The sequence below is a fragment of the Gopherus flavomarginatus genome, chromosome 1 (genome assembly GCF_025201925.1).
Source record: "Gopherus flavomarginatus isolate rGopFla2 chromosome 1, rGopFla2.mat.asm, whole genome shotgun sequence".
Lineage (NCBI taxonomy): Eukaryota > Metazoa > Chordata > Testudines > Testudinidae > Gopherus > Gopherus flavomarginatus.
This window is the reverse complement of record NC_066617.1, coordinates 236,770,454-236,785,116: the sequence shown is the minus strand read 5'-3', so window position 1 is coordinate 236,785,116 and position 14,663 is coordinate 236,770,454. Positions and strand designations below refer to the sequence as shown.

At 42.2% G+C, this 14,663-nt stretch overlaps 1 protein-coding gene across 10 annotated transcripts in view; it reads left to right on the top strand.

Annotated features, from left to right (window-relative positions):
* Nucleotides 1-14,663, top strand: part of TBL1X (transducin beta like 1 X-linked) — a 268,281-nt gene that overhangs the window by 65,369 nt on the left and 188,249 nt on the right. The window lies entirely within an intron of this gene.

Sequence of the window (14,663 nt, the reverse complement as noted above, 5' to 3'; positions counted from 1 at the left end):
AATATTTAGTTCCAAACAGATTGTTCACATTAGGATATATATTTTTTTAAATCATGGAAGCATTTCGGTTGATCTCTCTACAAATTTTGTATCTAAATTGACCTGACAGTATTCATTAAAAATATCGGATAGTCTATTCAGTGTAAGCTTCCCTGCACTGCTCCCACTGCTGTACCTCATCCATTGGCTTGGAAGGATTAGATTTTTATCAGTAAATGGTGATTTCACCATACTCTCATAAACCAATTAAAAATATTTCCATGCATAATAATTGAAAAAATAGATAGGCAAAGTAAGAAAAACGTTTCATGAAGACATATTAGAGTTTGAGTTTAAGATATTTGCTTTATATATTTTGATGAGATGTTACAACTTGTGTTTTAAGACTTATTTAAGCTTTAACTTTTTGAATATCAGTGTTACTTGAAATACTTTTTTCTCCCCACCTCCGTAATTTCCTGCAACTGTGAAAAATGTAAATCAGTAAAAAAAAGAAAAATGCTTAAAAATAAACATCTATTTGCCAAAATGTTAAAAAAAGAATTGAATTCTTCCAAATCTAGTCATCCGTGACCAGCAAGGCCTATCTATAAGGGTGAGGTATGCTGTTTTGTTCCAGTCTTTGGCCAGGCTGACTGTCATTTGGTGGTAATGATGGTTCCTGTAATGTGAATATGTCCACTGGGATCCCATGGGTAGTCTAATAAAGATATATTATATTACCTATATTTTATTATCCTCTGCTGTTACTCGGTATCTGAATGACCATATTTTTATTTTGTACATAGATTTACTATGTGTGGAAGTTTGGCATGGCCAGTTTTGGGGAAATCTTGATTTCGGTCCAGGGCCGCCCAGAGGATTTAGGGGGCTAGGGTCCTCCACCACCGAATTGCCGCCAAAGAGCCGGCATTTCAGCGTCAGGTCCTGGGGCAGAAGGACCCCCTGCCGCGAGTCTTCGGGGCACTTCGGTGGTGGGTCCTGGAGTGGAAGGACCCCCCACCGCTGAATTGCCACTGAAGCCCCGGAGCAGAAGAAGCTCGGGGGCTTGGTCCCCGTCAGTTTTCTGGGCCCCCCAGAGTGAGTGAAGGACCCTGCTCCAGGGGCCCCAAAAAAGTCTTGTAGGGGGTCCCTGCGGGATCCGGTGCCTGGGGCAAATTGCCTCACTTGCCCCCAACTCTGGGCGGCCCTGTTTTGGTCATGGAATTATCTAAGTTTACACGTTGATGCAAAATCCAAGACAGTAAACCAGGTATCGGCAACCTTTGGCCCACCAAGGTAAGCCCCCTGGTGGGCCAGGCCGGTTTGTTTATCTTCCGCGTCCACAGGTTCGGCCAATCACGGCTCCCACTGGCCATGGTTCACCACTCCAGGCCAATGGGGGCAGCGGGAAGCAGCGTGGGCTGAGGGATGTGCTGGCCACTGCTTCCTGCTGCCCCCCTTGGCCTGGAGCGGTGAACTGCAGCCAGTGGGAGCTGCAATCTGCCGAACATGTGGACGCTGCAGGTAAACAAACTGGCCCGGCCCGCCAGGGGTCTTACCATGGTGGGCCACGTGCCAAAGGTTGCTGATCCCTGCAGTAGACTAAAAGGGATGATTGTGGTTTTGCACTTTTTTTGAACATCTGAACAAATTTCAATTTACAGTCAGTTATCTAGGTTTTGCTATATGAGCCAGAAGTATCACTGAAACTTGTGTCCCCAGCAAAACAGATAAAATCTCTAGCTGTAATGCTATTCAAACAGCCTTAGTCTAGGTTTCTTTTCTCCTTTTTGTATTTTGTTCTTTGTAAATAGATTATCAGTTATCACTTGCTGAGACAGCCTTATATATCCCCATACACTTTATTTCTTACACATTGTCTTACTAACAAAATATATTCCATCACAAGATGCCCTTGTGCATTTGCTGGAAAGAGTATGTCTTTTTCTTTTCTGCTTATGGCTTTAGAAATGTTATAATATATTTGGAATCCAAAAAAGACTTAAATTAAAATTTAAAGAGGTGAAGTGAGGGTTAGTCAGTGAGGATGGGTGAGGCATGCTCACTACATGTATAGGTTTCAGAGTAGCAGCCGTGTTAGTCTGTTTCCGCAAAAAGAACAGGAGTACTTGTGGCACTTGTGGCAAGTAAATAAATAAATCTGTTAGTCTCTAAAGTGCCACAAGTACTCCTGTTCAAATTACGACATGTATAGTTACTGATGTGGAAACTATGCAGGTGTGGTGTCCATTTTTTAAATGATATACAGTCCCTTTATTGCCCTCATCCAAAAAAATTAAGTGAATTTAGTGCTGAGAGAGAGGATAACTTGGTACCTTTGGAAAACTAATCCAGAGCTCAACTATAGCAAGACAATGGCAATGAAAGTTTCCTCACCCTGTCTCGCAATCGTGTATCAACCCTAACTTGTGGGGGTAGTTTACTGCAAATACCTTTAATCTTGTCCATCTTGATACCACTGCCAACCAAATGTCAGTTGTGAAACACCTGCCTATTCATTTTTGCTCCAAACACACCATATTCGGTTAATGTATTGGGCCTGATTTTTAAGTTTGTGAATGGACAAAATGCATGCCCAGCTTGCATGTCTGTTGGCTCTTGTGCACATGTAAACTAGGAATTTTAATGCAACCAGCTGGTGGTACATGTGTTAATAAGTATGCATTTGCATTCAGGCAAAATATATTCCTAAAGTCTTCTTGAAAATCAGATTACCTCTGCATGAAAGTTTCAGATTTAGGCACACAAAATCTAGTTCTATTTTATAATGATACTTGTGTAATCTGCAATGTAAAAAGCTTTTCTCTCTGACTCCAATCTGGATCACAAGTGCAAAAGTCAATGGAATAATTTTGCCTTGACTGTCAAAGTAATCATTTTGTGTATAGGTATTTAGTCTGACCATACCTATTTACAGTTTTACTTCAGATGAGCATTCAAACTGTCCAAGATCTAGTTTGTTTTTTTATAAATGCTTGCCAGAAACTAATTTAAATTGTACGTAGAACTTGTCTGCAATTTCCATTAATGTAATCGTTGACAAGGGAAAATATCAATGAAGGTACAAGGGCCAAACTGCTCTGAGAGGATGATTATGCAGGATGCAGGTATTGGAGAACCATCTTGAGTTCCTTAGTAATGGGTGGAAATATTATGAAAACATAAGGCAAAATGCTGCATCAGTGTCTGGACTCTTCTGGAAGTTGGCACTTGCTGCATCTGTATAAAAGGTGTAGTGAGTGTACTTTTCTCTCAATACTGCTCTAACATTGCTAGCTGAAGGGTAAAGCTATAGCAGGGGTTCTCGGACTTTTGTACTGGTGACCCTTTTCACATACCAAGCCTGTGAGTGCAACCCCCCCCTTGTACATTAAAAACACTCTTTTATATATTTAACACCACTATAAATGCTGGAGGCAAAGCGGGCTTTGGGGCGGAGGCTGACAGCTTGCGACCCCCCATGTAATAACCTTGCGATCCCCTGAGGGGTCCCAACCCGCAGTTTGAGAACCCCTGAGATAGAGCCATGCTCATATCTTGCCCAGACATGCTGCTTCCGTTTTATGCAGCACTGCTAGCATGCTGGCTTTTCCCACCTCTGTCTCTAGCAGTGTATGCAGCCGCATCATGGTTGCCTCATGCCTTACTAGTATTCCTCTCACTTGTGGAGGGAAAATCGTAACAGAGCTCAACAGCAGATTTAAAGGATGTGTATACAATAGTTTGTGTTAAAAAAAAATCATGATTTTTATTTTCTTAGTAGAAGTGGCTGTGTCATGTTTGGCTTTAATGCTTGCATGATTTAAATACGAGTCCCTTCACTAGCTCAGAAGAAAATGATGGCTCCATATATTGCTTGGAAGAAAAAAATATTTCTGGATTGTGATATCAGGAATACAAAACAGACATAAAATTTTGAGGGAATTAAGAGCTACGACATATTGAGGGCAATTTAGATTATGTTCGGTTTTAAACCATGGTCCAAAGTCTCTTACTGATATATGTTTTGTAAACTAGAATATTTTGGCAATAGATGCATAATGTATTTAGAATTGCACTATCCTATGTTACATTTTTCAGTTCCATAGGAGCCATAAACAAAGCTGTTTTACTTGACTATCAGTCATCTACTCTATCCATCATGATTATCGTTTGTACTCTGCAAGTTTAAAGTCATTCACCGTGAAGTCTGACTTTTGGTGAGACCTATTATTTTAGTTTCAAAAAGGAGATATCCAAACAGTCCAGGGAAATCCAAATGGTTAGTTTAAAAATGTGATTCTTGAAACAAGTTGTTCAGGAATGTTAAACAGTGCCTTTGTTACAGACAGATAGTGGAGCAAGAAGCTATATCTGGAAACATTTCTGAGGTGAATATTTCCTGCTCTGACTACCCTGAAAAAATATGTGGAAGAGGTGGCCTAAAGCTTAGTTCAAGTTTCTATCATTTTGAAGGAATATGCAGAGGATCAGGAGTCAAAAAATCCTAATTTCTAATCCCACTCTCTCATTATGTGGCCTTGATCATGGCACGCTAATCCTAGCTTCAGTTTCTCCATCTGTCAAATGAGGATAATAATACATCTCCAGCTACCTCATAGGAATGTTGTGTGAATTATTTAATGATAATAAAATACTTTGAATGTGAAAAATGCTATGTAAGTGCTCCAATTCCTTTAAACTCTGTTTCAGTACAAGAAATTGCAATGCGATCATTTAGTGATCCAGGTGCAGTGCCACATTCCTTCTGCTCTGAATGGTTTTGCTGTTCTATGCAAGATGTCTCCCTCTGTCTATTCCTCAGGTAACAGGAGAAATACATTCTCTTCACATATAACTCAGGAAGGAATTAAGTTAGTATATAGATGTCTTATGGCCCTTTCTGTTCTTCTCCCATCTTCCCCTCCCAGCATCTCTATGAGAAAGTGAACTTTCAGGGACTGCAGTGGATCCACTAAGACCCCAGATTAAAAGGGGGAAGTATGGAAAGGAAATGAGATGTGAAATTCTTTCAAAGCACTTCAGTGTAGACACTGCCTATGCCAATGAGCGGGGTTCTCCTGTCCATGTAGGTAATCCACCTCCCTCAGTGGTGGTATCTAGGTCGATGGAAGAATTCTTCCATCAATGTAGTGCTGTCTAGTCTGGGGGTTATGTTGGCTGAACTACGCCACTTATGGGTGTGGATTTTTCACATTACTGAGCAACGTAGCTGGGTCAACCTAACTTTTTAACATAGACCTGGACTTACTCTTGGTATTGAATTAAGTTATTAGAAGGTAGGTAGGAAGTGTGGTGTGTGTGGAGCAGTGGAGAATGAAAAAGAGCAGCATTGCCATTAGCTTGTCTGGTCGTTGAAAAACCACAGCAGCTTATATACTTGTTGGTTTGTTTACAGCACATTTTTACATAGCTACTTCCTGTTTAAGTGTACAACAGGAAGAAACGTGGTTCCTAAATTAGTAGGTTAGGGTCACAAGGAAAGCAGCTGGTATTGGATGGTGTAAAGCTTTCTAGACTTTATACAGTACCGGATTTAAAGAGACAACGCTTTTCAACCTTAAATTAGTAATCCTGATTAAAAAGAAGTTAAATCCTTAAATTAGTACTTTCTAAGATCGGGAACACATTAGTTCATTTTGTTCAAGAACATTTTGTTCACTATCCTTTTATTGGACTAAGGGATGACTCTGTCTTTTATATGTGGTGTTTGGCAACTGCCATTATATGGCGTGGATCCTGATTGGGGCCTCATGGGCATTACTGTGATATGTATAATTATAATGTCTAGTGGAGAGCATGAGTTAAGAGACGAGGCTTCTATTCCCAGCTTTGCCAATTAGGTGCTGTTTCATCTGACACAAATTATTTGAAAAAGTCCAATTTTAAAAAGAGGCCAGTGATTTTGGATGGCTTTTGTTTTTTTCCTCAATTCTACATGACTTGAACTTGATTTTTTTCAGAGGTGCGCAGTACCTATGACTCTTGCTGAAGTCAATTTGAGATGTAGATACTGAGCACTTTTGAAAATTAGGCAAAGGTTTGTCATGTTTGTCACTCAAAATCAGTAGCCTTTTTTGAAGTTTTTGGCCAGAGATGTTAATTTGTCTTTAGTTCCCCAACTGTAAAATGGGTGTTTTTGTTACCTCTTTTGTAATAAACACCTCTACCCCAATATAACGCTGTCCTTGGGAGCAAAAAAATCTTACTGCATTATTGGTGAAACCACGTTATATTGAACTTACTTTCATTCACTGGAGTGCGCAGCTCCGGCCCCCCACCCCCAGAGCACTGCTTTACTGCGTTATATCCAAATTTGTATTCTATCGGGTCCCGTTATAGCGAGGTAGCGGTGTACTTTGGGGGTCTAAGGATGAAAAATGCTATATAAGTATTTATTAAATTGTTGGCATACCCTTTGTGGCAAATGTTTTTCTCCCTTGTTTAACTAACATATCACATACAGTAAAGCAGAACAAAACTGCACCAGTAACTTGTTTCATGTTGTGGATTTTGTTTCCAATATGTAAGGAATCAGATTGTCTTTAATACTTTTGGATGGTTGGAAATGTAATTCTGGGACTGCCCTGCATGAAGTGTTGCTGTGATGAGTGGTTACTGAAACTAGCAGGTGCCTAGTGCTTCCTCTTCTCTCTCACTGCCCCTCCCCCCACTTCCTCCATGAACTGTGAAGTTCATAGATCAAAGAAATGTTAAATGCATTGGCTGCAGGCAAGTATAAATATATAAGTTGTGTTTAAAGGTCTGCTGAGAAATTCTAGGGTTTGTTTGTTTACATGGGAAAGATACCAATACGAGAGAGAGTGTGAATTTAAATTGCTCTATTTATACCAATATAACTCCCCACATGGACAGTCTTACTCCAATATGAGTGCCTGTTAATGCTTTAGCTGCGGGCTTGGCAATCTTTGGCACGCGGCACGCCAGGTTAAGCACCCTGGTGGGCCATGCTGGTTTGTTTACCTGCCGTGTCCACAGGTTTGGCTGATTGTGGCTTCCACTGGCTGCGGTTTGCTGCTCTAGGCCAATGGGGGCTGTGGGAAGCCGTGGCCAACACATCTCTCTGCCCGTGCCGCTTTCCACAGTCCCCATTGGCCTGGGACAGCGAACTGTGGCCAGTGGGAGCCGCGATCAGCCGAACCTGCGGACGCAGCAGGTAAACAAACCAGCCTGGCCCTCCAGCGGGCTTACCCTGGCAAGGCGTGTGCCAAAGGTTGCTGATCCCTGCTTTAGCTTATGTTGCTTTAGAAGAGGTTTAAACTAACCTGAAAAAAGCCACTCTTATTCCAGACTGTCAAGTGTCTTCACAACATCAGTAGCTAGGGTTGCCAATTTTGGCTGGACATATTACTGGAGGTTTCATCACATGACATAATCTTTTATTAAAGATTAATCTTTACTTCCTGGAGATCCCAGGACAATCCTGGAGGGCTGGCAACCCTGTCAGTATCCTACAAAATGTGTGATTATGCTAAGTTGTCAGAAACTAGCGGAAAAAATAGAATCATAGCATTAAGATCCTGGGGGTTTACAGCACCAATTTCTGACGTGTGCTGAGCAGCTGGTAATGCTGAGTTCAGTGGTTTTTTGCAAGCGCTCAGCACCACTTAGGACTTGCCTATACAGTGGAGTAATGCACTCAACAGAGGTGTGATTTCTAAAGTACACTCATGTGGTCTGCATTAGTGAGTCCAGGTGGACCCTTCTGCTGAGCATCAACATAGTGCTGTTTGAAACTGTACCATGTTAAAGCGCACTAGGAAAACTTTAGTGCCAACACGCGGGGTCTGCACGGGTTAATTATTGCGCAACACATTAGTGCACTTTAGAGGTCACTCCCCCAGAGCATGCGTCACCCCACTGTGTGGGACAAGACTGTAGCATTTTCAGGACTGGGCCTCAAATCCTTACTTGCAGGTTCAGGCCCTTGACTTTGAGGTAGCAGGAGGACACAGAATATTTGGGACATATTTTAATCACTTATACTCTCCACCCGTTACAGCTAAGCTAAATCAAAGAAGAAAGAGACAATACAAGCTTGTGATATTGCCATATATATTTGAGACAAAAAGCTAAACATCATATATTATGGCTGCTGTTGAATCATTAAAGCCATCTTTTTTCTCATTTTTATCTTTCGGATGATTTTGGTCATCCTGATAGGTCTACACTTCACTTTCTTCTCCTATGGAATCATGGAGCTCAAGTGAAAAAGATATTCTATAATTATACGTCACTGCCAGTATTGAATATATTTCTTTGTGCAGTTAGTTAGTGGTAAGCTATAAGTGATCTGAAGGCACTATGTACACTGGTGATGCTGTATGTACATTGGGGGAAGGTTGCAGTTATATTAAGCATTAAATATATGCGTTGAACTCCTATCTTGTTCAGATATATGTAAACTTTAATGATTTATAATTGAATATTTAAATATAAAACTGACTAACCATCTGTCAAAGTATCTTTCCCACTTTGAATTTTAGCATCCAGAAAGTGGGGACCTGCATGTACCCTTCTAAGCTTAATTACTAGCTTAGATCTGATAGCGCTGCCACCAACCAGAAATTTTAGTGTCTGGTACACTCCCTGTTCCCCAAAACCTTCCCTGGGGGACCCAAGACCCAAACCCTTTGGGCCTTAAAACAAGGGGAAATAAACCATTCCCCCTCCCAGACTTTCCCCTCCCTGGGTTACCCTTTGAGTTACACTGATCCAAACTCCTTGGATCTTAAAACAGAGAGAAATTAACCTTCCCCTCACCTCCTTTCCCCCACCAATCCCCTGGTGAGTTCAGACCCAATCTCCTTGGGTCTTAAACAAGGGGGGGGGGGAAATCAATCAGGTTCTTCAAAAAGAAAGCTTTTAATTAAAGAAAGAAAAAGTAAAAATTATCTCTGTAAAATTAGGATGGAAAATGTTTACAGGGTCTTCAGCTTATATAGACTAGAGGGACTCCCTCCCCCCTAGCCTAAGATACAAGTTACAGCAAACAGAGGTAAAATATCCATCCAGCAAAATACACATTTGCAAATAAAGAAAACAAACAAAAGACTAAGCCGCCTTCTAGCTAGTACTTACTATTTTGAACATGAGAGACTGTTTCAGAAAGATTGGGGAAACCTGGTTGCACGTCTGGCCCCTCTTAGTCCCAAGAGAGAAGAAAGAACAAAACAAACAGCACAAACAAAACTTCCCTCCACCGAGACTTGAAAGTATCCTGTCCCCCCATTGGTCCTCTGGTCAGGTGTCAGCCAGGTTCACTGAGCTTCTTAACCCTTTACAGGTAAAAGAGACCTTAACCCTTACTATCTGTTTATGACACCCATCAGTGGACTGTTTTCGTTATTTAAGATAGCCTCGCTGTTTTGGGGCTGGTTTTACCATTGAAAGAATGTGTAGGTGTAATGGAAGTCCACCTTCAGCACCTCTCTCTTAATGTTGAAGCAGTTGTTTGTACATGTGAGCAAAGTGCAGTGTTACTACAGGGCGGTTCATTGATGAAGTAGCAGAACATGAAAGATGCGTGCTTACCCTACTGAATCAATTTTGTTAGACTGAGGTTGAGAGTTTCAAAGCTAACTAGGGGATTTAGCTGCAATTTGTAATTCCCACTACTTGCAATGGGAGTTGTATGGCTAAATCCTCTAGCTGGCTTTGAAAATCTCTTCTCGAAGTCACTTTGATTTTTGGCTGGCATTTTCCCCCATTGCTCAACATTCTGAATATCATAATACTATGTATTATATAGTATAGGATCAAAGGATCAACAAACCCACTCGCTTGGAGTGAGTCAGAATTTGGAGCGTAGTTAAAAATTCGACCTTGTGAGGAGGGGGACGCTTATGCTCAAGGATGAATTTCATCCCTGATGCATAAAGCAAAATTGGTGTGCGGAGTCTATTTAAAAAGAATATTTGTTTAAAAATAATTCAGTGCTCCAACAACAAACTCTACATAGCAACAATAGAAGACCTGTTTGCGTATCAAACATTATCTTACAGATTTATAGTCTTGCTGCAATCCTGTCTTCTGCTCCCTCAACACACAAGTTATATCAGATTAGACTCAGGGAGCTAATTGCAGAGGTGATGTTGGAAGGTCCTGTTAGTTTAAGGGAATCCTAAGAGATTCTAAATTGTTTTAATTTACACCAATTTAAACTCCTCCCTTAGATTCATCTCTGCCTTTGACCTGCAGTTTAAAATACACAGGTTTTGAATTGCACCCTGAAGCTAATTGGAAGCTCATGCAGTGTGTAGAGCACATGTGTAATGTATTCCCTGAAGAAGTACTGATTACACTGGGCAAGAAGGCAGCTGCGTTCTGCATCAGCTGAAATTTGTGTGGTGGCTAGGTGAGGAAAATGTGGATAGATGACAATTAAGAGGAAGAAGCAAAAAGGTGGGGAACGAATTGACAGCCGTGGTGGAGGAGCAGCGAGGACAGAGGGGGTAATGTGTAAAATACGAGCCGTGGGAAATAGAGGTAGAAAAGCAGATTTGTGGGGGAGGCAGGTATATAGTGTCATGGAAGTGGATTTGTAAGTGCTTAATTAGAAAAGCCTCTAATAACATTGGGTGTTGATACGAGAAAGCTGAGGTTGCTTATTCCATATTAGGATTTATAAACACTTACATTTTAAACCTCCTCACCTACCTTTGAAAGATCCCGCCTTGAAAACCTAAGTTTTGGGCCTAGATATAAAGCAACAATGACCTCTTGTAAATTTATCACACTCCTAAGGTATCTTTTTCAAAAAGGCAATGTACCCTCTATATACAGTGATCTAAGGCAGGGGTTCTCACAACACATTTTTGGTGCTTTGTACATTCTTGTCGTTTGTGTTGTTTCTTTAGGGTTTTTTTTGGTTGCTTGTCAGCTAGTAAGTCTGTTGCTGTGAAAATTGATATTTGTATTTTAATATCACTTTTCACAGCCTCCCAGCTAGCTATTAAATCTGCTGTGAAAAGTGATATTAACACGCATACAAATATCACTTTTCATGGCAAACTTACTCGGCCCTGGCATGCCAGGGGGGCAAATTAAGCCCTGGACAGGCAGGTGGGTAGGGAGGCAGCAAGGCCAGGGGCAATAGGGGGAATGGATGGGGGGCTGAGGGAGGCAGCAAGGGCCAGGGGTGATGGGAGGAGGGAAAGGGGCCAGAGCCCACTGACACATGGCCAGGGGCCAGAGCTGAAGCCCGCTGCTGTGCAGCTAGGGGACAAAGCCCAAAGTCCTGCCCCAGGGGATGGGTGCAGAGACGGACCCTGGGACCCAGAGATGGAGCCCAAAGCCCCACAGCTGGTGCCTGCCTTCCACCACTCCAGGGCTGAAGCCTGACCGCACCATCCTTAGGAAGGTGGGGAACTCACTGGCTGTCTGCTCCTCCAGTGTTTGTGTCTCCAGAGGGGAGCAGGGCCCAACCACTGCTGGTAGCCCCAGGGGAGGGGCCTCTGCTTTGCGCCCCCGCCCCCACCAGCCAGGAGGCTGTAGCCACAAGAAAAGCCCCTGGTGGCCACATTTGAAAAACACTGATCTAAAGTAAGCTGCATGTAGTGGAGATTGCTCCCAAGCTATTTTTGTGTGCAACTTGAATTAGAGGTGGGCAAAACTTTCATCATGAAGCTCTCATGGGATTTGAGTTTCATTACAAACTTCTCAGTTCTGGTTTGGTTTGTTGAAAGCCAAGCTCTGTTAATGTGAACTCCACTATTGCTAGTCCCAGATGTTTAAAACTTAGATTGGTTTAAAAGATTAGTATTAAAAAACCCCAAAAGCAATAAATCATGTTGCTTTTTTGACTGCCTGTTTGGTTCCCTCCCATACACACACTTTTCAGGGGGAAAACACTGATGTCTTTCTCTCCTCCTCCTCCTCCCCCCATCACATTGTGTAAGATCATCTCAGGATCAAAATTCAACCATAAATACACACACAATAAATACAGTTCAGGAAGAGACTGGAACATTTCTTTGGTTGGTTTGTGTTTTCTGCCTAAGAACATGTGAAGTTGGACTATCAGCTGCTTCCCTTCTCCGGGGCGGATGATCCAGGCTTATCCCTAGAGCACAGGGCAGAAAGCAAAAATTCCAAATGAAAAGTTCAAGAAAGAAACAGTATTTACTCAAATATAAAATGTAAGGACAGAATCAAGGGCAATGTTGTGTTCAGGGTCCAGGAAATGTCAGGAGTGGGAGCTTGTTTTTCCTATATGCCTATAGGAAGTCAACAGCCCTGGTTATCACTGAATGGTACCCTTTTTAGCTTTGATTGAAAAGAGCAGCTGAAATTAATTGGGAGCATTTATTTTCGTTATCTGGTGTTTATGTACGGATGGCCAAATTCTGGGGTCAGCAACATTGCATCCACAGGAGGTGCACCTGTCTCTATGGTATTTACATGGCTCCCATTTATTGTAGTAACAACTGACGCTTTGAACTCTTTGTATCATTTTTATTTAAACATTCTCTAATAAACTTTTAAATCTGAATGCTTCACAATCTTTAATGCAAAGATAAACACAGGATCTCTGTGGGATAGCAAAGCTCCATTTTCCCCATTTTGCAGATAGGGAGCTAAGCACAGAGACTAGGTGATTTGTTCAAGGTCAGAGAGTAAGTCTGTGGCAGAGGAGGGAATTGAACACCACTTAGACCATCGTTCTTCTCCTCAATCCTGCTATGTAAGCACATCTTGATTGTTTTAGGACCCATGAGGTGACTTCGTAATGCTTACATCAGGGGTAGGCAACCTATGGCATGCGTGCCAAAGGCGGCACTTGAGCTCATTTTCAGTGGCACTCACACTTCCTGGGTCCTGGCCATCGGTCCGGGGGACTCTGTTTTAATTTAATTTTAAATGAAGCTTCTTAAACATTTTAAAGACCTTATTTACTTTATATACAACAGTAGTTTCGTTATATATTATAGACATAGAAAGAGACATAGAAAGACATATTACTGGCCCGCGAAACCTTAGAGTAAAGTGAATCAATGAAGACTGGGCACATCACTTCTGAAAGGTTGCCGACCCCTGGTTTACATGATAACCAAACTCTTACTGGACTCTGCCCAGCATGGCTCCCATTTATGACAATTAGGCAATTGAGAAAGCATAGTGGGTATTAGCAGAGGGGGCAGTGAGCATGCACGCTGCTTCCATGATGTCCCAGAAGGAGGCAGTGGGTCTACCAAACTGGTGAACACTGAGCTGAGTAGACGCTCAGTGGGTTGTATTACATAGAGAGCCCGGAATGGCTGACATTTTGTGATGCAATGTAGCGTCAACAGGCCACTCTGCCTTGAATAGTCCCTTACAGCACGTACTATATCAGAGATCGGCAACCTCTGGCACGCGGCCCGCCAGTATGCCAACCCTGGTGGGCCGGGCTGATTTGTTTACCTGCCATGTCTGCAGGTTTGGCTGATCGTGGCTCCCACTGGCTGCGGTTCGCTGCTCCAGGCCAATGGGGGCTGCGGAAAGCGGCGTGGGCCGAGGAATGTACTGGCTGCTGTTTCCCGCAGTCCCCATTGGCCTGGTGCAGTGAATTGCGGCCAGTGGGAGCCGCAATCGGCTGAACCTGCGGACGTGGCAGGTAAACAAACCAGCCCGGCCTGCCAGGGTAAGCACCCTGGCAAGCTGTGTGCCAAAGGTTGCCGATCCCTGTACTATACCATGGATGACTAGACTTGGAAGAATTCAATTATTTTTTAACATTTTGACAAATAGGTGTTTTATTTTTAAGCATTTTTATTTTTTTATTGATTAAAATTTTTCACAGTTGCAGGAAATTACGGAGGGTGGGGAGAGGAACAATAATTTATTAAGATGATAAAAAAGTGAACGGTACAGAGCTTAAGCATAGAAGTTTCTGGTTATCAGGGAATAACATACAAATTATTGAGGGTGCAATGTTTGGTTTAAGATTGGGTGGCATAAGGAATACATAATTTGCAATATCCCCAGTTGGGGGTAACAGGTTGATGGGTCAAAGTACAGACATTGAGATATGAGGGTATGAAGTTCATAAAGTGGCTATGTTTGGATGTGGAGTATAATGAGTGGATATGATGATGAGGATGGATTGACCTTCATTTGGTGGGATTTAATGTTCAGGGAGTTTATGGTTCCAGTTCATATGATCCAACGGAGAAAGTCTCTTGGTCCCTTTCTCGTAGTCGAAGAACGATGTCACTCTATGGAGGTTGGGGAGACAAACAATAATTTATACTAAACAATCTGTTCCACCTTACATTTAGCTGTGATGCTTGGACTATTTTTCCCAAGCCTGAAGAATAGCTCTGTGTGGCTCATAAGCTTGTACCTATCACCAACAGAAGTTGGTCCAATAAAAGATATTACCTCAACCACCTTGTCTCTCGAATTTCTGTGATGGACTTACATGTCAGGGAGTTGATATGGGGGATCGTTAGCTTTAAGATCCCTTCCTGCACTGTAAGACAGGCAGTACTGGAAGAAGAGTCCTCCCTCATTCTCTCTGGAGCACTTGTGGCCCGAGGGCGGAAGTAACCTCTTTGTGCCCCTTTTCACCATATTATACCAGGGTCAGAATTTGACCAGTCCGTGGACAGTTGTATATTTGTCATGTTTTATTCAATAGGCCTTTGTGCAATTAG